Source organism: Theropithecus gelada, chromosome 6 (genome assembly GCF_003255815.1).
Source record: "Theropithecus gelada isolate Dixy chromosome 6, Tgel_1.0, whole genome shotgun sequence".
Classification (NCBI taxonomy): domain Eukaryota; kingdom Metazoa; phylum Chordata; class Mammalia; order Primates; family Cercopithecidae; genus Theropithecus; species Theropithecus gelada.
Window position 1 is genome coordinate 123,225,085 of NC_037673.1, and position 19,882 is coordinate 123,244,966.

At 45.6% G+C, this 19,882-nt stretch overlaps 2 pseudogenes across 1 annotated transcript; one reads left to right on the forward strand and one right to left on the reverse strand.

Moving 5' to 3' along the window:
- Positions 1-9,181: 9,181 nt before the first annotated feature.
- LOC112627069 lies at positions 9,182-12,071 on the reverse strand (annotated as a pseudogene).
- A 6,024-nt stretch (positions 12,072-18,095) lies between these two features.
- Positions 18,096-18,633, forward strand: LOC112626433 (annotated as a pseudogene). The gene has a single exon (XR_003119888.1). The product of XR_003119888.1 is annotated as a protein UXT pseudogene (transcript).
- Positions 18,634-19,882: the final 1,249 nt, after the last annotated feature.

Consider the following 19,882-nt stretch of genomic DNA (forward strand, 5'->3'; position numbering starts at 1 on the left):
GAGGCTGGCAGATCGCTTGGATTCAGGAGTTTAAGACCAGTCTGCGCAACATGGCAAAACCTTGTCTCTATAAAAAATACAAAAAAACTAGCTGGGCGTGATGGCGCGTGCCGTAGTCCCAGCTACTCAGGAGGCTGAGGTGGAAGGATGGCTTGAGCCCAGGAGGTGGAGGATGCAGTGAGCTGAGATTGCACCACTGCACTCCAGCCTGGGCAACAGAGCCAGATCCTGTCTCAAAAAATAAATAAGATAAATAAATACTTGCAAATATTTGTAAATACTATGTACCAGGAACTCTTCTACGTATGTTATATACATTGATTCATCTAATATCTGCAACAACTATGTAAGTATCATTATTTCCATCTACACAAGAAAAAAAACACTGACAGGGTGGTTAAGTAACTTGCCCAAGACCACAAAGTTAATCAACATGACATGTTCCTTGAAGATTTGAAAGCATTTACCTGTGAAATTTATCCAGGACTGTTGTTCATTTGAATAAGAAGTTCTTTGGTAATTTTAAAAATAAAATCCTACAACAGTAGTTTTCAAAGTATAGTCCTCAGACCAGCAGCCTTGGCACCACCTGGAAACAGTCCTACTGAATCAGAAACTCTGTGGTGGGTCCCAGCAAATGGCATTTTAACAGCCTAGATGATTCTAATATGTGTTCATGTTTAAGAACCACTGAGCTAGAAATATAATCAGATTACTCAAAAACTTGGGGGAACAGGCTGGAGGCAGTGGCTCACGCATGTAATCCTAGTACTTTGGGAGGCTGAGGAGGGTGGATTGTCTGAGCTCAGGAGTTTGAGACCAGCGTGGGCAATACAGTGAAACCCCATCTCTACTAAAATACAAAATATTAGCCAAGCTTGGTGGCGGGCGCCTGTAGTCCCAGCTATTCGGCAGGCTGAGGCAAGAGAATCACTTAAACTCGGGAGGCAGAGGTTGCAGTGAGCTGAGACTGCGCCACTGCCCTCCAGCCTGGGCAACTGAGTGAGACTCCCTCTCAAAAAAAGAAAAAAAAAAACTCGGGGGAACATGGCTGAACCAAAAACTAAGGGCAGACTGGGCGCGGTGACTCACACCTGTAATCCCAGCACTTTAGGAGGCTAAGGCAGGTGGATTACCAGAGGTGAGGAGTTTGAGACCACCAGCCTAAACAATATGGTGAAACCCCGTTTCTACCAAAAATACAAAAATTAGCTGGGCATGGTGGCATGTGCCTGTAGTCCCAGCTACTCGGGAGGCTAAGACAGGAGAATTGCTTGAACCCAGGAGCCGGAGGTTGCAGTGAGCTAAGATCGTGCCACTGCACTCCAGCCTGGGCGACAGAGTGAGACTCTGTCTCAAAAAAATAAAAATAAAAATAAAGTAAGGGCAGTGTCTTTTGCCTTTGTTCACAAAGCTCTTCTTTCTTTGAGGAGCTGCTTCTGTCTCACAGCAATGCAATCATGTGGTTCTGATGGGTTTTCTAAATCAGGACCCTGCTCTGTAGTGGGCACATGGTATTCCAGACATTCTAATGTCTTATTTATCTGGCTTTAGCGAGTGTTCCGGACAAGGGCATCCATCCCAAGTCAGGGCAATTAGAGTTTTGCCCAGGACTTACATTTGGATATGGAGGAGAAAGTGCTTTGCTTTTTGCATTACGGAGGTGGGACAGATGTTAACTGAGGAATATTATCTGATCATTCCCCTGCCAGGTGGAAAAAGCCCACCTACAGAGAAAAGAGTAAGTCCAGAACAATGAAAAAAACTAAGCTGAAAGACCTAAGAAGCTCATTTGAGAACCTGTATCTGTCATTCTGAAACCAGTCACACCCTGAATTTACCAGTTACACGAGCCAATAAACTCTTTTATGCTCAGACTATTTTGAGTTTCTGTCATTTCTTTTTTTTTTTTTTTTTTTTTTTTTTTTGAGACGGAGTTTTTGCTCTGTACAGCCCGGGCTGGAGTGCAGTGACCGGATCTCAGCTCACTGCAAGCTCCGCCTCCCGGGTTCCCGCCATTCTCCTGCCTCAGCCTCCGAGTAGCTGGGACTACAGGCGCCCGCCACCTCGCCCGGCTAGTTTTTTGTATTTTTAGTAGAGACGGGGTTTCACCGTGTTAGCCAGGATGGTCTCGATCTCCTGACCTCGTGATCCACCCGTCTCGGCCTCCCAAAGTGCTGGGATTACAGGCTTGAGCCACCGCGCCCGGCCAAGTTTCTGTCATTTCTAACAGAAAGCATGCTGGCTGCTACACTAGAGATAAAGAGTAAATAGAAGATATTAAACTAATAATCATAATATTTGAATTTTCAAATCCATTACTAGTGTGTGTGTGTGTGTGTGTGTGTGTGTGTGTGTTTTGAGATGGAGTTTCACTCTTGTTGCCCTGGCTGGAGTGCAAGGGCACGATCCTGGGTCACTGCAAACTGTGCCTCCTGGGTTCAAGCGATCCTCCTGCCTCAGCCTCCCAAGTAGCTGGGATTACAGGCACGCACCACCATGCCCCACTAATTTTTTTGTATTTTTAGTAGAGACAGGGTTTTACCATGTTGGCCAGGTTGGTCTCAAACTCCTGACCTCAAGTGATCTGCTCACCTCAGCCTCTCAAAGTGCTGGGATTACAGGCGTGAGCCACTATGCCCAGCTGCATTACTATTTTGACGGCACAAAAGTGTTCTATCTAAATTATAATTTCATGTTACGGCCAGTGTTAGCAGCTCTCTTCCCTGTTTGGCTTAACCCATAAGGAAAACCCTGACACATAGGAGGCACTAAATAAATACTTACTGAATAAATGAAATGAAAACCCATGTCGGCCAGGTGCAGTGGCTCATGCCTGTAATTCCAGCACTTTGGGAGGCCGAGGCGGGTGGGACACCTGAGGTCAAGAGTTCGAGACCAGCCTAGCCAATATCGTGAAACTCCATCTCTACTAAAAATACAAAAATTAGCCAGATGTGGTGGCGTGTGTCTGTATTTCCAGCAACTCAGGAGGCGGAGACAGGAGAATTGCTTGAACATCAGAGGCAGAGGTTGCAGTGAGCCAAGATTGCACCACTGCACTCCAGGCTGGGTGACAGAGCGAGACTCTGTCTCAAAAAAAAAAGGAAAAAAAAAAGAAAGAAAAGAGAAAGAAAGAACGAACGAACGAACCAAAGAAAGAAAACCCATATGTTAATGAAGATCATGGCAATAAATAAATAAATAGAAAAGAAAACCCAGAAGAAACTTAACATTATTTTAAAGCACTGAGGATTTTATTTCTGCCATTTTGCATGAATTTAGAAAATTTATTCTTTTTGACAAATATGAAGTGTCAGGGATAAGTGTAGTTACAGTAACAGAGTTTGGATTATGGGGTTGTTAAGCCTTCAGCCAGCTCAACAAGAACACCTGTACCAACTGCACACCCCCATGCCTGGGCTTTTCAGGTTGTAGGTGAGCTATGAGTATTCAGCCGGTGCTGCTTATCTCTGACCCAACTTCAACCTCTCAGCTGTCCAAGTGGATTAGTGTATTGTCTTGGCTTCTGGTCAAGGCTGGCTTAGATGTGTATTTCTGAAATGTTTATGGCCAACGAGATTCCTGCCTGAGTGATGCTAAGCACATTACTCTGCTGAGGTATCACCCCTAATGGGATATACATTCCGATGAAAAGTAACCTCTGGGAGAGCCATTCGTTCCACTTGCAGTACCTCAAAGATTCCCTGCACATTGTTGTGGTTTTCTCTGTTTCCAGTATTTTAAAAAATTGACCTTGTTAAGAAAAGAACAGGCCGGGCGCGGTGGCTCACGCCTATAATCCCAGCACTGTGGGAGGCCGAGGCAGGCGGATCACGAGGTCAGGAGATCGAGATCATCCTGGCTAACACAGTGAAACCCCGTCTCTACTAAAAGTACAAAAAAAAAAAAAAAAAAAAAATAGCTGTGCGTGGTGGCCAGCGCCTGTAGTCCCAGCTGCTGAGGCAGAAGAATGGCATGAACCTGGGGGGCAGAGCTTGTAGTGAGCCGAGATCGATCGTGCCACTGCACTCCAGCCCGGGCAACAGAGCAAGACTTTGCCTCAAAAAAAAAAAAAAAAAAAAAAAAAGAAAAGAAAGAAAGAAAGGAAAAAAAGGTTTCCTGGAAGATCTATTACTTTTTTTTTCTAAAGCAAATTCATTTAACTGTCAGATACAAGTATCTTTTGGCTACTGGAGTCTGAAAAGTATATACCTTAACACACAAATCCTTTGAAAAAATTCATAAAACTGCAACTTTTATCTTTTTTTTTTTAACAAGTTCACCTGCTGTCAAAAGCAACTTTTATCTATTCCAGTTGTAGGTTGCCCATCTCTTCTGGACATTCCTAGAACAGAAAAGAATACATCTCTGATGTTTTAAATCAATAATCCATTTTTGAAGAGTTTAGAGGAATTGATTACTGTCACTAAGTATCACCTTAAATAGCCTACTTTTGTTGTTCTGTTCCCTTTGGGTAATTCCCTTGAATATCCTAAGGATCTGATGCTAAGTGGATTTGATTAAGGAACTAAAAGGATTCCAACTGTTTAGCAATGTGAAACCTACCCAATATTCTTCTAGAATTTTCGCTGGATATCACAACTGTAATAGTTTATATAGTAGATCCTCACTATTTGCAGAGTTGGCCCTGCCTCCTTTTGTTTCAGAACAAAAGATAATCCTGTGAATTTGTTTCTGCGGATTAGATTTTTGAGCTTTGGGAGGAGACCATTTCACCTTGCTTTAAGTGGTTGAGAAACAAACAGTTAAATTGTTTATTATGAAAATATGCAAGTTCCAATTGCCAAAATAAAGTGTTAAAGCAGTCAGTGATGGAGCTGATACATACCTGGGAGGTTTTGGCATGCCCTAAAGATGCTGTTTGCTTTCCCTATGCATTTACCAAATGAGATGTGTATCTTTTGAATAGTGTAGCACATCCATTTGAATGTGAAAAACTTTTGGAATGTAAACTAAGACACAAAAAGGACACCTCTTCCTACAGAGTATTTTACATAGGTATGTACTATTTTTTTTTTTTTTGAGACGGAGTCTTGCTCTGCCGCCCAGGCTGGAGTGCAATGGCCGGATCTCAGCTTACTGCAAGCTCCGCCTCCCGGGTTCACACCATTCTCCTGCCTCAGCCTCCCAAGTAGCTGGGACTACAGGCACCCGCCACCACGCCCGGCTAGTTTTTTGTATTTTTTAGTAGAGACGGGGTTTCACCGGGTTAGCCAGGATGGTCTCGATCTCCTGACCTCGTGATCCACCCGTCTCGGCCTCCCAAAGTGCTGGGATTACAGGCTTGAGCCACCGCGCCCGGCCAGGTATGTACTATTACAAAAGATAAATTAGCTCTGCCTTTATCTATTTATTTATTTATTTTGAGATGGAGTTCTCCTGCCTCAGCCTTCTGAGTACCTGGGATTACAGGCGCCCACCACTATGAAAGGCTAATTTTTGTATTTTTGGTAGAGATGGGGTTTCACCACGTTGGCCAGGTAGGTCTCAAACTGCGGATCCCAGGTAATCCGCCTGCCTCGGCTTCTCCAAGTGCTGGGATTACAGGCGCGAGCCCCCGCGCCCGGCCAATTATTATAATAATAATAATTATTATTATTATTATTACTGAGACAGAGTTTCACTCCAATGCCCAGGCTGGAGTGCAGGGGCACAATCTTGGCTCGCTGCAACCTCCACCTCCCGGTTCAAGCGATTCTCGTGCCTCAGCCTCCAAAGTAGCCAGGATTACAGGTAATCCCAGCACTTTGGGAGGCGACCTCCGCTCACTAGAACCTCCATCTCCCGGGTTCAAGCGATTCTCCTACCTCAGTGTCCTGAGTAGCTGGAACTACAGGTGTGCACCACCACGCTCGGCTAAATTTATTTGAATTTATTTATTTATTTATTTTTTGTTTGTTTGTTTGTTTGTTGAGACGGAGTCTCGCTCTGTCACCCGGGCTGGAGTGCAGTGGCCGGATCTCAGCTCACTGCAAGCTCCGCCTCCCGGGTTTACGCCATTCTCCTGCCTCAGCCTCCCAAGTAGCTGGGACTACAGGCGCCCGCCACCTCGCCCAGCTAGTTTTTTGTATTTTTTTAGTAGAGACAGGGTTTCACTGTGTTCGCCAGGATGGTCTCAATCTCCTGACTCGTGATCCGCCCGTCTCGGCCTCCCAAAGTGCTGGGATTACAGGCTTGAGCCACCGCGCCCGGCTGAATTTATTTATTTATTATTTTTAGTAGAGATGAGGCCTTGCTATGTTGCTCAGGCTGCTCTCCAACTCCTGAGCTCAAGCAGTCCTCCAGCGTCAGCCTCCCAAAGTGCTGGGATTACAGGCCAAAAAGCATTATATTAGTTACCTTTAAATGCAGATATCCAGGCTGAGCGCGGTGGCTCATGCCTGTAATCCCAGCACTTTGGGAGGCCAAGGCGGGTGGATCACTTGAGGTTAGAAGTTCAAGGCCAGTCTGGCCAACATGGTGAAACTCCGTCTCTACTAAAAATACAAAAATTAGACAGGCGTGGTAGCAGGCACCTGTAGTCCCAGCTACTTGGGAGGCTGAGGCACAAGAATCACTTAAAACTGGGAGGCAGAGGTTGCAGGGAGATTGCAGGATCAGCACCACTGTAGTCCAGCCTGGGTGACAGAGCAAAACTCCGTCTCAAAAAAAAAAAAAAAAAAATTCAGACATCCAGTGTCTCCACTGCTTTGATCCTGTATATCAGCTGCCAAGCTGAGTTTAGGAGTTTTAAACTATATAACACCAATTTTGTTTGTTTGTTTTATTGTTGTTGTTGTTTTGTTTTGTTTGAGATGGAGTTTTGCTCTTGTTGCCCAGGCTGCAGTGCGATGGCGCGATCTTGGCTCACTGCAACCTCCACCTCCTGGGTTCAAGCAATTCTGCTTCACCTCCCCAGTAGCTGGGATTACAGGCATATGCCACCACACCCGGCTAATTTTGTATTTTTAGTAGAGACGGGGTTTCTCCATGTTGGTCAGGCTGGTTTCGAACTCACGACCTCAGGTGATCCGCCCACTTTGGCCTCTTGAAGTGCTGAGATTACAGGCGTGAGCCACCACGCCCAGCCATAAACACCAATTGTTAAGACTTATTAGGTGTTACTGACTCAATCTGTTCTCTCAAATCATTGAATCTAATTTTTTTGAGGGGGTTGGGGGTTGGTCAGACACCTGTCTCTGTTCAGTTCTATCTTGTTTTGTGACATTGACATCAACCCCCTTTAAACTCTTTATCCTCTCTGATGTGTTCCATTCTGAAACATTCCAAAGCATCTAGTTTGGCCAAGCAACATTCTATAAGCAGAATGTAAAGCTCACCTTTAGGCAATGACTAAAACCTCTGAAGTTGATCCAAAACCCTTTTCCTCTGCCCTAATTGTATAGTCCTCATTCTTATCTTCCTTGGCGTCTGACTCCTTCACCTCCACACTTTCTCCTAATACCTGCCTCGGGGCACTTACTCTGACCATTTTGGTCACATGTCTCTGGGATGGTGCTGTCTTGGGTGGTATGGATCCGCATACAGTAGCTGTAGTTGCTGGTGAAGGAATCTGTAGTCCCAAGCTGACACGAGGACCATTGCCTGCTGCATGCCCAGGGGTGATCCAGAGGGTGCTCACCTTCTGCTCTGGGTGCTGTTTAGGGTTTTAAGGTCATTACCTGCCTCCAGCTGTTTCTAATTAACCTTTTCAGACTCTCTGTGAATGACTAACTCAGGCCTTACCTTTTTAAAAAGCCCCCAAAAATTACAGTTAATAACGAAACTAACAAACATAGCTTTTTTTTTTTTTTAGAGTCTCACTCTGTCACCCAGGCTGGAGTGCAGTGGCGCGATCTTGGCTCAGTGCAACCTCTGCCTCCTGGGTTCAAGCGATTCTCCTGCCTCAGCCTCCCTAGTAGCTGGGACTACAGGCACCCACTATGATGCCCGGCTAATTTTCATATTTTCAGTAGGGACGGGATTTCACCATGTTGGCCAGCATGGGCTGTATCTCTTGATCTGGTGATCTGCCCGCCTCGGCCTCCCAAAGTGCTGGGATTACAGACGTGAGCCACCGAGCCTAGATTTCTTTAAAATACCTTTTATTGACCAGGTGCGGTGGCTCACGTCTGTAATCTCAACACTTTGGGAGGCCGAGGCGGGCAGATCACCTGAGGTCAGGAGTTTGAGACCAGCCTGACCAACATGGAGAAACTCCGTCTCTTCTAAAAATACAAAATTAGCCAGGAGTGCTGGTACATGCCTATAATCCCAGCTACTGAGGAGGGTGAGGCAGGAGAATCGCTTGAATCTGGGAGGTGAAGGTTGCGATGAGCCCAGATCCTGAGGTTGCTCCATCTCAAAAAAACAAACAAACAAACAAACAAAAAAACCTTACAGTTGGAGGACAGGTGGATCACCTGAGGTCAGGAGTTCAAGACCAGCCTGGCCAAAATAGTGAAACCCCGTCTCTAGTAAAACTACAAAAAAAAAAAAAAAAAAAAAGGTGGGGCATGTGAGCCTGTAATCCCAGCTACTTGGGAGGCTGAAGCAGGAGAATTGCTTGAACCCAGGAGGCGGAGGTTGCAGTGAGCTGAGATCATGCCACTGTACTCCAGCCTGGGCTACAGAGCAAGACTCTGTCCCACCTACCACCCCACCTCACCCTCCTCCTCCACACACACACATACATACACAAAGCTTACAGTTGGGCATGGTGGCTAATGCCTGTAATTCCAGCACTTTGGGAGACTGAGGTGGGAGGAGGCCCAGGGGTTCAAGACCAGCCTGGGCAACATAGAGAGACCTGCCCCCCATCTCTACAAAAAATAAAAGCAACTTAGCTGGGCATGATGGTGCACACCTGTGTGATCCCAGGTACTTGGGAGGCTGAGTTGGGAGGTTACTTGAGTTCAGGAGGTCAAGGCTGCAGTGAGTCATGATCACCACTACACTCCAGCCTGGGCAACAGAGCAAAACCCTATCTCTTAAAAAAAAGAAAATTTGCAATCTCTGTATGTTTTCAATTATTTTCCACCACATTTTTTCCTTTTTTTTCCATTAGTTATCATTAGTTTATTATAAGAGATATAGAAAGTATTTACATGATGAAAGATTTCAGAACTTCAGTGGAATAGGCAGCTTCACATTGATGCCATTTCAGTAGTGACTTATTTCAGTCTACATGTTTTCCAAGAATGTCACCATCTCGGCCAGGTATGGTGGCTCACGCCTGTAATCCCAGCACTTTGGGAGGACGAGGCAGGTGGGTCATGAGATCAGGAGATCAAGACCATCCTGGCTAACACGGTGAAACCCCATCTCTACTAAAAATACAAAAAATTAGCCAGGCGTGGTGGTAGGCGCCTGTAGTCCCAGCTACTCAGGAGGCTGAGGCAGGAGAATGGCATGAACCTGGGAGGTGGAGCTTGCAGTGAGCCGAGATAGCGCCACTGCACTCCAGCCCGGGCGACAGACCGAGACTCCACCTCAAAAAAAAAAAAAAAAAAAGGAATGTCACCATCTCTAAATAAGAAATAATCTGGCTGGGCACAGTGGCTCACGCCTGTAATCCTAGTACTTTGGGAGGCTGAGGCGGGCGAATCACCTGAGGTCAGGAATTCAAGACCAGCCTGGCCGACAAACATGGTGAAACCTTGTCTCTACTAAAAATACAAAAACAATTAACTGGGCGTGGTGGCAGGTGCCTGTAATCCCAGCTACTCGTGAGGCTGAGGCAGGAGAATCGCTTGAAACCGGGAGACAGAAGTGGCAGTGAGTCGAGATCGCGCCACTGCACTCCAGCCTGGGTGACAGAGCGAGATTGCCTCAAAAAAAAAAAAAAAAAAAAAAAAAAAAAGCCTTGTCACCTACACCTACTTTGATGCCTCCATATTCTGGGAAAAGAACTTTATCTTCAACTTTCATGCTAACTGGATGAATCTCTCCCCTTTCCTTTAGAACCCAGTCCAATAGCGACTACTGTTGCTTGCAGTACCTTTCCTTGAGATTTCTCTGGAAGCATGATGCCTCCATTGGTTACAGTTTCGGCAGTACTCCTTTCAACCAATACTCGGTCAGAGTGGAAGAAACTTTCTAAAGGTTTGTCCCGCCGTGACTCTCTGCGCCACAGCCTTGTACTCTGCTCTCGTGCAGCGCCGCAAGGAGAGACCCCTTTCCTTTTTTTGTATAAACTCAAGGGATACAAGTGAGGTTTTGCTACATGGGTATATTGTCTGGCCTTTTAATATAACCATCACCCGAATAGTGTAACTTATACCCATTAAGTAACTTCTCATCCTTCCTGCCTCTCCTACCCTCCCAGTCTTCCAACTTTCCAACTCAAGGGATACAAGTGAGGTTTTGCTACATGGATATATTTTCTGGACTTTTAATGTAACCATCACCCGAATAGTGTCACTTGTACCCATTAAGTAACTTCTCATCATTCCTCCCTCTCCCATCCTCACAGTCTTCCAACTCTCCCATGTGTAGTATCCCACACTCTATGTCCATGTATACACATTATTTAGCCGCCACTTACTTGTTTTGTTTTTTTGTTTTTTGCTTTTGAGATGGAGTCTCGCTCTGTAGCCCAGGCTGGAGTGCAGTGGCATGATCTCGGCTCACTGCAACCTCCACTTCCCAGGTTCAAACGATTCTTCTGCCTAGCCTCCAGAGTAGCTGGGATTAGCTCCCACTTATAAGTGAGAAGTGGCTAGTTGTCTGGGGCATATACCGTGGGGTTCATCGTCTCCCACTAGGAAAGTTTAGGACACAGACACACACAAGGAGTTTAGGAGCAGAGGTTTAGTAGGCGGAAGGGAAGAGAAAGAGAAACAGCTCTCTATGTAGGGAGAGGGATATCTGAGAGGAAAGGGCCCTGATATTTATTTATTTACTTATCTATTTTTTTATTTAGAGATGGAGTCTTGTCTTGTTCTGTTGCCCAGGCTGGAGTGCAGTGGCGCCATCTCAGCTCAATGCAACCTCCAGCTCCTGGGTTCAAGCTATTCTCCTGCCTTAGCCTCCCGAGTAGCTGGGACTACAGGCGCCCACCACCATGCTCAGCTAATTTTTGTATAGAGACGGGGGTTTCACCCCCCATTTAATAGAGACGGGGGTTTCACCATATTGGCCAGGCTGGTCTCGAACTCCTGACCTTGTGATCTGCCCACCTCAGCCTCCCAAAGTGCTGGGATTACAGGCGTGAGCCACCACGCCCAGCCTATTTATATACTTTTTAAATAAATTGTTTGTGGTTTTCTGTTGAGTCCTTTGTAAATTCTGGATATTAGTCCCCTGTTGGAGTCACAGCTTGCAAATGTTTTCTCCCAATCCGCAGGTTATCTGTTCACTCTTTTGATACCAGGTACTTATAAAACGTCAATTGCATAAAGATAATGAAAAGTTTTTAAGTTTTAATAACCAAATGTGAAAGAAAGGGATTTTTTCTCTTTCCTATGTAACACCCTCCACCCCCAAATTTTTAACATAAGGCCCCAGAATTTATGCCATCAAAGGCAAACAATTTTAGCAAGAGAAAGTTTTGTTTTCTGCTTGTAGATGCTGCAGATAAACCTGAATGTTCAGGCCTGACGTCCTTCCAGAATGGAACCAGGGGCCACTGTGTCAAGGACCCTTATTGTGTGGTGTATGTCAACAGGTTGGAGGCCGGGCGCGGTGGCTCAAGCCTGTAATCCCAGCACTTTGGGAGGCCGAGACGGGCGGATCACGAGTTCAGGAGATCGAGACCATCCTGGCTAACACGGTGAAACCCCGTCTCTACTAAAATACAAAAAATATTAGCCGGGCGAGGTGGCGGGCGCCTGTACTCCCAGCTACTCGGGAGGCTGAGGCAGGAGAATGGCGTGAACCCGGGAGGCAGGGCTTGCAGTGAGCTGAGATCCGGCCACTGCACTCCAGCCTGGGCAACAGAGCCAGACTCCGTCTCAAAAAAAAAAAAACAAAAAAAAAAAAACAGGTTGGAGCCTGGGGTTTATAAGGGAGAAGAAATGGGTAAAAACTGGGAAAAGAAAACAGACCAGGGAGAGTGTCTCTCTCATGGTATACTGTGACCACTCATGATGTACCTGTGAGTACTAAAGGCAACCCAATGGCAAAAGAAATGTTTTACATAGTACAAGTGTTTTCAGGTTCAACCAGCAAAAAGATTGGTTGCTTTCCAGTAGAGAATTGTTATTACACTCTTTCACAGGCTGTGAAGCACCCACCCATAACAATAGTGGGCTTGGAACTGAAGGATAAATGGAGATCCCACATACCATATGTCAAAATATTTAAAAGTTACCAGTTAAGCCAACAAACTGTTAAATAAAATATGTCTGTCAGGCCAGATGCCGTGGCTCATGCCTGTAATCCCAGCAATTTGGGAGGCCGAGGAGGGTGGATCTCCTGAGGTCAGGAGTTTGAGACCAGCCTGACCAACATGGAGAAACCCTGTCTCTACTAAAAATACAAAATTAGCTGGGCATAGTGGCGCATGTCTGTAATCCCAGCTACTTGAGAGGCTGAGGCAGGAGAATCTCTTGAACCTGGGAGACGGAGGTTGAAGTGAGCCGAGATCACGCCATTGCACTTCAGCCTGGGCAACAAAAGCGAAACTCTGTCTCAAAAAAAAAAAAAAAGAAAAGAAAAAGACCAGGCACAGTGGCTCATACCTGTAATCCCAGCGATTTGGGAGGCCAAGGTAGACTGATCACCTGAAGTCAGGAGTTTGAGACCAGCCTGACCAATATGATGAAACCCTACCTCTACTAAAAATAGAAAAATTAGCCAGGCAAGATGTCATGCACCTGTAATCCCAGCTACTCAGGAGGCTGAGGCAGGAGAATTGCTTGAACTCGGGAGGCAGAAGTTGCAGTGAGCCAAGATCGCGCCATTGTACTCCAGCCTGGGCCACAAGAGTGAAACTCAGTCTCTCTCTCTATATATATATGTTTTTGACATATATCTATATGTCTGTCTTCTTGCCTTAACGGTTATACCTCCCAAGTACTTGGGAGGTCAGAATTCTGCATCTTAATGTGACAGTGTTGGAGAGCTGGACCCTGGCCCCAATGCCTCAGCTCACTGCTGGCCCTTTTTTCTCCCCACCACTGGATTTGTCAGGCACTATGAAGGGCCTTGCATACACACAGGTGCACTCAAGTCCACATGCCTAACTGCTCCCAAGAGAAACCCAGTTGTGCTTTGGCCACACCTTGGGCCTGGAGTGGGCACACCTGCTGTGCAGTCTGCTCTGGCAGGAGGAATCCAGGGGACAAGGCACAAAAGCCATAGGAATGGAATCAGTGCTGGAGTATTTTCTAAAACAGAATGTTCTGTGATGAAGGAATTTTTTTTTCTCCTTAAAAAAAAAAATTAGGCTGGGCTCGGTGGCTCATGCCTGTAATCCCAGCACTTTGGGAGGCCAAGGTGGGCAGATCATTTGAGGTCTGGAGTTCAAGACCAGCCTGACCAACATGGTGAAACCCTGTCTGTAATAAAAATACAAAAATTAGCTAGGCATGGTGGCACACGCCTGTAGTCCCAGCTATTTGGGAGGCTGAGGCAGGAGAATCGCTTGAACCTGGAAGGTGGAGGTTGCAGTGAGCTGAGATCATACCACTGTACTCCAGCCTGGTGACAGAGCGAGACTCTGTCTCAAAAAAAAAAAAAAAAAACCAAAAGGCTGGGCACAGTGGCTCACACCTGTAATCCCAGCTTTTTGGGAGGCCAAGGTGGGCAGATCATGAGGTCAGGAGATTGAGACCATCCTGGCTAACGTGGTGAAACTCCATCTCTACTAAAAATACAAAAAAATTAGCTGGGTGTGGTGGCGGGCACCTGTAGCTCCAGCTACTTGGGAGACTGAGGCAGGAGAATGGCGTGAACCCAGGAAGTGGAGCTTGCCGAGATCACGCCACTGCACTCCAGCCTGGGCCACAGAATGAGACTTCATCTCAAAAAAAAATTTTGTTTTGTTTTGTTTCTTTTTTTTTTTTTTTTTTTTTTTTTGAGACGGAGTCTCGCTCTGTCGCCCAGGCTGGAGTGCAGTGGCCGGATCTCAGCTCACTGCAAGCTCTGCCTCCCGGGTTTATGCCATTCTCCTGCCTCAGCCTCCCGAGTAGCTGGGACTACAGGCGCCCACCACCTCGCCCGGCTAGTTTTTTGTATTTTTAGTAGAGACGGGGTTTCACCATGTTAGCCAGGATGGTCTCGATCTCCTGACCTTGTGATCCGCCCGTCTCGGCCTCCCAAAGTGCTGGGATTACAGGCTTGAGCCACCGCGTCATTTTGTTTTAAGAAGGGGTCTTACTATGTTGACTAAGCTAATCTTGAACTGGCCTCAAGCAATCCTCCCTCCTTGGCCCCCCAAAGTGCTCCAATACAGGTGTGAGCCACCATGTCCAACCTTTTAAATTTTTTAGGCTTTACCTCTTAATACTATTTCCTAAAGATAAGGGCATTCTCTTACATAACCAGAAAGTCAGGAAATGATCGATACAATATTATTATTGATAAGATGTTGTGGGAAGTCAGGGACCCTGAATGGAGGGACCAGCTGAAGCCACTGGCAGAATAACATAAATTGTGAAGATTTCATGGACACTTATCACTTCCCCAATCAATACCCTTGTGATTTCCTATGTCTGTCTTTACTTTAATCTCTTAATCCTATCATCTTTATAAACTGAGGAGGATATATGTCACCTCAGGACCCTGTGATGATTGCGTTAACTGCACAAATTGTTTGTAGAGCATGTGTGTTTGAACAATATGAAATCTGGGCCGGGCGCGGTGGCTCAAGCCTGTAATCCCAGCACTTTGGGAGGCCGAGGCGGGTGGATCACGAGGTCAGGAGATCGAGACTATCCTGGCTAACACGGTGAAACCCCGTCTCTACTAAAAATACAAAAAATTAGCCGGGCGTGGTAGCGGGTGCCTGTAGTCCCAGCTACTTGGGAGGCTGAGGCGGGAGAATGGCGTGAACCCAGGGGGCGGAGCTTGCAGTGAGCCGAGATCGCGCCACTGCGCTCCAGCCTGGGAGACAGAGCGAGACTCCGTCTCAAAAAAAAAAAAAAAAAAAGAAATCTGGGCACCTTGAAAAAAGAACAGGATAACAGCAATGTTCAGGGAACAAGGGAGCTAATCTTAAACTATGACTGCCAGTGAGCCGGGCGGAAAAGAGCCATATTTCTCTTCTTTCAAAAGCAAATAGGAGAAATATCACTGAATTATTTTTCTCAGCAAGGAACATCCCTGAGAAAGAGAATGGCCCCTGAGGGTAGGCCTCTGAAATGGCCTCTTTGGGGGTGGCTGTCGTTTATGGTCAAAGCCAAAGGGATGAAATAAGCCCCGGGTCTCCTGTAGCGCTCCCAGGCTTATTAGGATGAGGAAATTCCCGCCTAATAAATTTTGGTCAGACAGGTTGTCTGTTCTCAAACCCTGTCTCCTGATAAGATGTTATAAATGACAATGTGTGCCCAAAACTTCATTAGCAATTTTTATTTCGCCCTGTCCTGTGGTCCTGTGATCTCGCCCTGCCTCCATTTGCTTTGTGATATTTTATTACCTTGTGAAGCATGTGATCTCTGTGACCCACACCCTATTCGTGCACTCCCTCCCCTTTTGAAAATCACTAATAAATACTTGCTGGTTTTATGGCTCAGGGAAATCACGGAACCTGCCAACATGTGATGTCTCCCCTGGATACCCAGCTTTAAAATTTCTCTCTCTTGTATTCTTTCCCTTTATTTCTCAGACCAGCTGACACTTAGGGAAATAGAAAAGAACCCACACTGAATATCGGGGGTGGGGTTTCCCCCGATAATAATAGATCTTATTCAGATCCTTCCAGTTGTCCAAATAATGTTCTTTATGGCAAAATAAATCCTGCATCATGTATTGTGTTCAGTGAATATGTCTCTTTAGTTGTGTTTAATTGGAAACAATCAATTTCTTTTTTTTCTTTTGTGACATTAATTTTTTTTTTTTTTGAGACGGAGTCTCGCTCTGTTGCCCAGGCTGGAGTGCAGTGGCCAGATCTCAGCTCACTGCAAGCTCCACTTCCCCGGTTTATGCCATTCTCCTGCCTCAGCCTCCTGAGTAGCTGGGACTACAGGCGCCTGCCACTGCGCCCAGCTAGTTTTTTTTTTTTTTTGTATTTTTTAGTAGAAATGAGGTTTCACCATGTTAGCCAGGATGGTCTCGATCTCCTGACCTCGTGATCCGCCCGTCTCGGCCTCCCAAAGTACTAGGATTACAGGCTTGAGCCACCGCGCCCGGCCATGACATTAATTTTTTTAATAGATATGGGGTCTTGCTATGTTGCCCAGGCTGGTCTCCAACTCCTGGCCTTAAACAATTCTCCCACCTTAGCTTCCCAAAGTGCTGGGATTACAGGCATAAGCCGCTACACCTGGCCGACATTAATATTTTTGAAAAATACTGGTCATTTATTTTGTAGAGTGTTCTTCAAGTTTGGGTTTGGCTGAAGCCTTATGACTAAATTCAGTGGAGGTATTTTTGGCAGAAACTTCACAGAATTCTCAGTGCATTATATCCAGTAAGCACATGACGTCAATTTCTTCTCATCTGGTGATTTCTAACTTTGATCTCAGGATAAGGATGTGTTTGCCAGTTTTCTCCACTGTAAGATAATTCTATTTTTCTCTCTATAAGTAAGACTCTATAGGGAGCCACATGTTTCAGATGCCAGGCCTGAGTTCTTCATCTTCGTGGTAGGAATAATAGTGTATATTGACTCCAGCTCACATTCTCATCTGCCCTAACCCCACCTTTACCTGTGTTCTCTGCCTGGCTGGTGCTTCCCCAGCCTCTCCATCCTCAGATTCACCCGCTTTCCCAGCTCCCTGGGTGAAGTTGATTTACACGAACTATTGGAGACCTATAGTGCTTTCCCCTTACTGCTAACCAAGCCGTTCCTGGGCACTGGTGATTTGTGTTTATGTAAATACAGTTTTTCCTTGGCATTCCTGGGGGATTGGTTCTAGGAGCCCCGTAGATACCAAAATCCAAGGCTGCTGAAGTCCCTGATACAAAATGGTGACATATTTATAACCTATCCATATCCTCCCATATACTTTAAATCACCTCTGGATTACATATAATACCTAATACAATGTAAATACTATATAAATGGTTGTTATGCTGTATTGTTTACAGAATAATAAGAAAGAAATCTGTACATGTTCAAAACAGATGAATATTGTTTTCTTTCTTTTTTTTTTTTTTGAAACAGAATCTGGCTCTGTTGGGCTGGAGTGCAGTAACATGATCTCAGCTCACTGCAGCCTCAACCTACCAGGCTCAAGGGATTCACCTCAGCCTCCCAGTAGCTGAGTAGCTGGAGCTACAGGCATGCACCACCATTCCTAGCTAATTATTGTATTTTTTGTAGACATGGGCTTTTGCCACGTTGCCCAGGCTGGTCTTGAACTCCTGGGCTCAAGTCATCCACCCATCTCAGCCTCCCAAAATGCTGAGATTACAGCTGTGAGCCACCATGCCAAAGCATTTTCCAAATATTGTCAATCCGTAGTTGGTTGAATTCATGAATGCTGAACTCACAGAGAGGAAGGGCCAACTGTAGTTACGTAATGATCAGTGGACTGCAAACTTCTTGGGGATAGAATTGGGTTTTATTTAGTTTTGCATCTTGGAATATGTTAAATTGTTACTGTTTTCATTTTGTGTTGTGTTTGTTTGTTTTTTGAGACAGGGTCTTACTCTGTCACCCCTGCTAGAATCCAGTGGTGCAGTCACAGCTCACTGCAGCCTCAGACCCCTGGGCTCAAGGGATCCTTGCTTCTCAGCCTCCCCTGTACCTGGGACTACAGGCGTGCACCACGACATTTGGCTAATTTTTGTTTATTTTGTAGAGAGAGGGTTTCGCCATGTTGCCAAGGTTGGTCTGGAGCTCAGGCGATCCGTCCACCCATTTCTGCCTCCCAAAGGGCTGGGATTATAGATGTGAGCCACAGTGTCTGGCCTTTTTGTTTCGTGTTTGTTTGTTTGGATTTTCTGGATGAATGAGTACCTAGGTAAGGAGACACCAGCTTATTGCTGGCGGCCCTGAGGAGCCCATCATGGCAACGCCCCCTAAGTGGTGGGCAGTGGAGGCCACGAGGGAGACAGTGCTGCGCCATAAGACCTTCATCAGTGACATGCTGCAGCGGGACTTGCGAAAGGTGCTGGACCATCGAGACAAGATACATGAGCAGCTGGCCAAATACCTTCAACTGAGAAACGTCATTGAGCGACTCCAGGAAGCTAAGCACTCAGAGTTATATATGCAGGTAGATTTGGCTGTAACTTCTTCACTGACACGGTGGTCCCAGATACTTCATGCATCTATGTGGCCCTGGGATATGGTTTTTTCCTGGAGTTGACACCGGCAGAAGCTCTCAAGTTCATTGATCGTAAGAGCTCTCTCCTCACAGAGCTCAGCAACAGCCTCACCAGGGACTCCATGAATATGAAAGCCCATATCCACATGTTGCTAGAGGGACTTAGAGAACTACAAGGCCTGCAGAATTTCCCAGAGAAGCCTCACCATTGATTTCTTCCCCCCATCCTCAGACATTAAAGAGCCTGAATGCCAAAATAAATAAATAAATAAATAAATAAATAAGAAGAGACACCAGTGAAAATGATTTGCTTGGGTTTCAATGCTTATATCAGATCACAGTCTCTAGCCTTACGGAATAATGCAACGTAGAAGGAACCCTACTGAAAGATAACAATAAAGATGTAAATCACCTCTTGATTCTAAATCAAACAGTTTACATCTGGAAGAGATCCGATATTCAAATCTGCTATTTCATAATAGAAATGGAGGCGCAGTGCCAGGCGCGGTGGCTCAAGCCTGTAATCCCAGCACTTTGGGAGGCCGAGGCAGGCGGATCATGAGGTCAGGAGATCAAGACCATCCTGGCTAACACGGTGAAACCCCATCTCTACTAAAAATACAAAATATTAGCCAGGCCTGGTGGCAGGCGCCTGTAGTCCCAGCTACTCGGGAGGCTGAGGCAGGAGAATGGCGTGAACACAGGAGGCGGTGCTTGCAGTGAGCAGAGATCGTGCCACTGCACTCCAGCCTGGGTGACAGAGTGAGAGACTGTCTCAAAAACAAAAAAAAAAAAAAAGAAAAGAAATGGAGGCGTAGTGAGAGTAAAGAGTAAAGGATCCCCAAGATGAAGCAGAGCTGGGACCACACCTCAAACTTTGTGTCCAAGGCATCTTCACAGGGCTAAATTCTTTTCAGTTTTGATCCAGCCCTTTACAAACCCAAAACAGGATGGACAAATTTCATGACCAGGAAAGATTTTCAGAGATCCCAAATTAAGGTAGTTTTACTCATTTTTTTGTATTGAGGTAAAATTCACAGAAATAAAATGAACCATTAACCATTTTTAAGTGTACAATTTAGTGGCATTTGCTGCACTAGTTTGTTGTTTCTTGTTCTCATATTAAAAAAATAAAAATTTCACACATGAAATTCCATTAGACCCCATCCCACTTAAGTTCTAGATAAAGAGTTATTTTCAGAAGGAGGGTGGGTGAAAGTTTATGTGGAGAAAGAATGTAATCAGTCCTCTCCTCTCTCATCCCACACAAGACTCCTGGGAAGGGGAGATGCTGAGTTAACCCTTTAGCGAACACTTGCCAAAAACAGTAACTCTTTCTTCAAGTGCACTATTTTATTGGAGAAGTTTTTTGTTTTGTTTTGTTTTGTTTTCTGTTAGGCTGTAAGGGAGAAAAACAAAACAAAACAAAACAAAACCTTTCCTCGTCGGTTTAGTAAGTGAGGCCTGCAAATTAAACTCACAAAAGACATTAACAGTAGCAA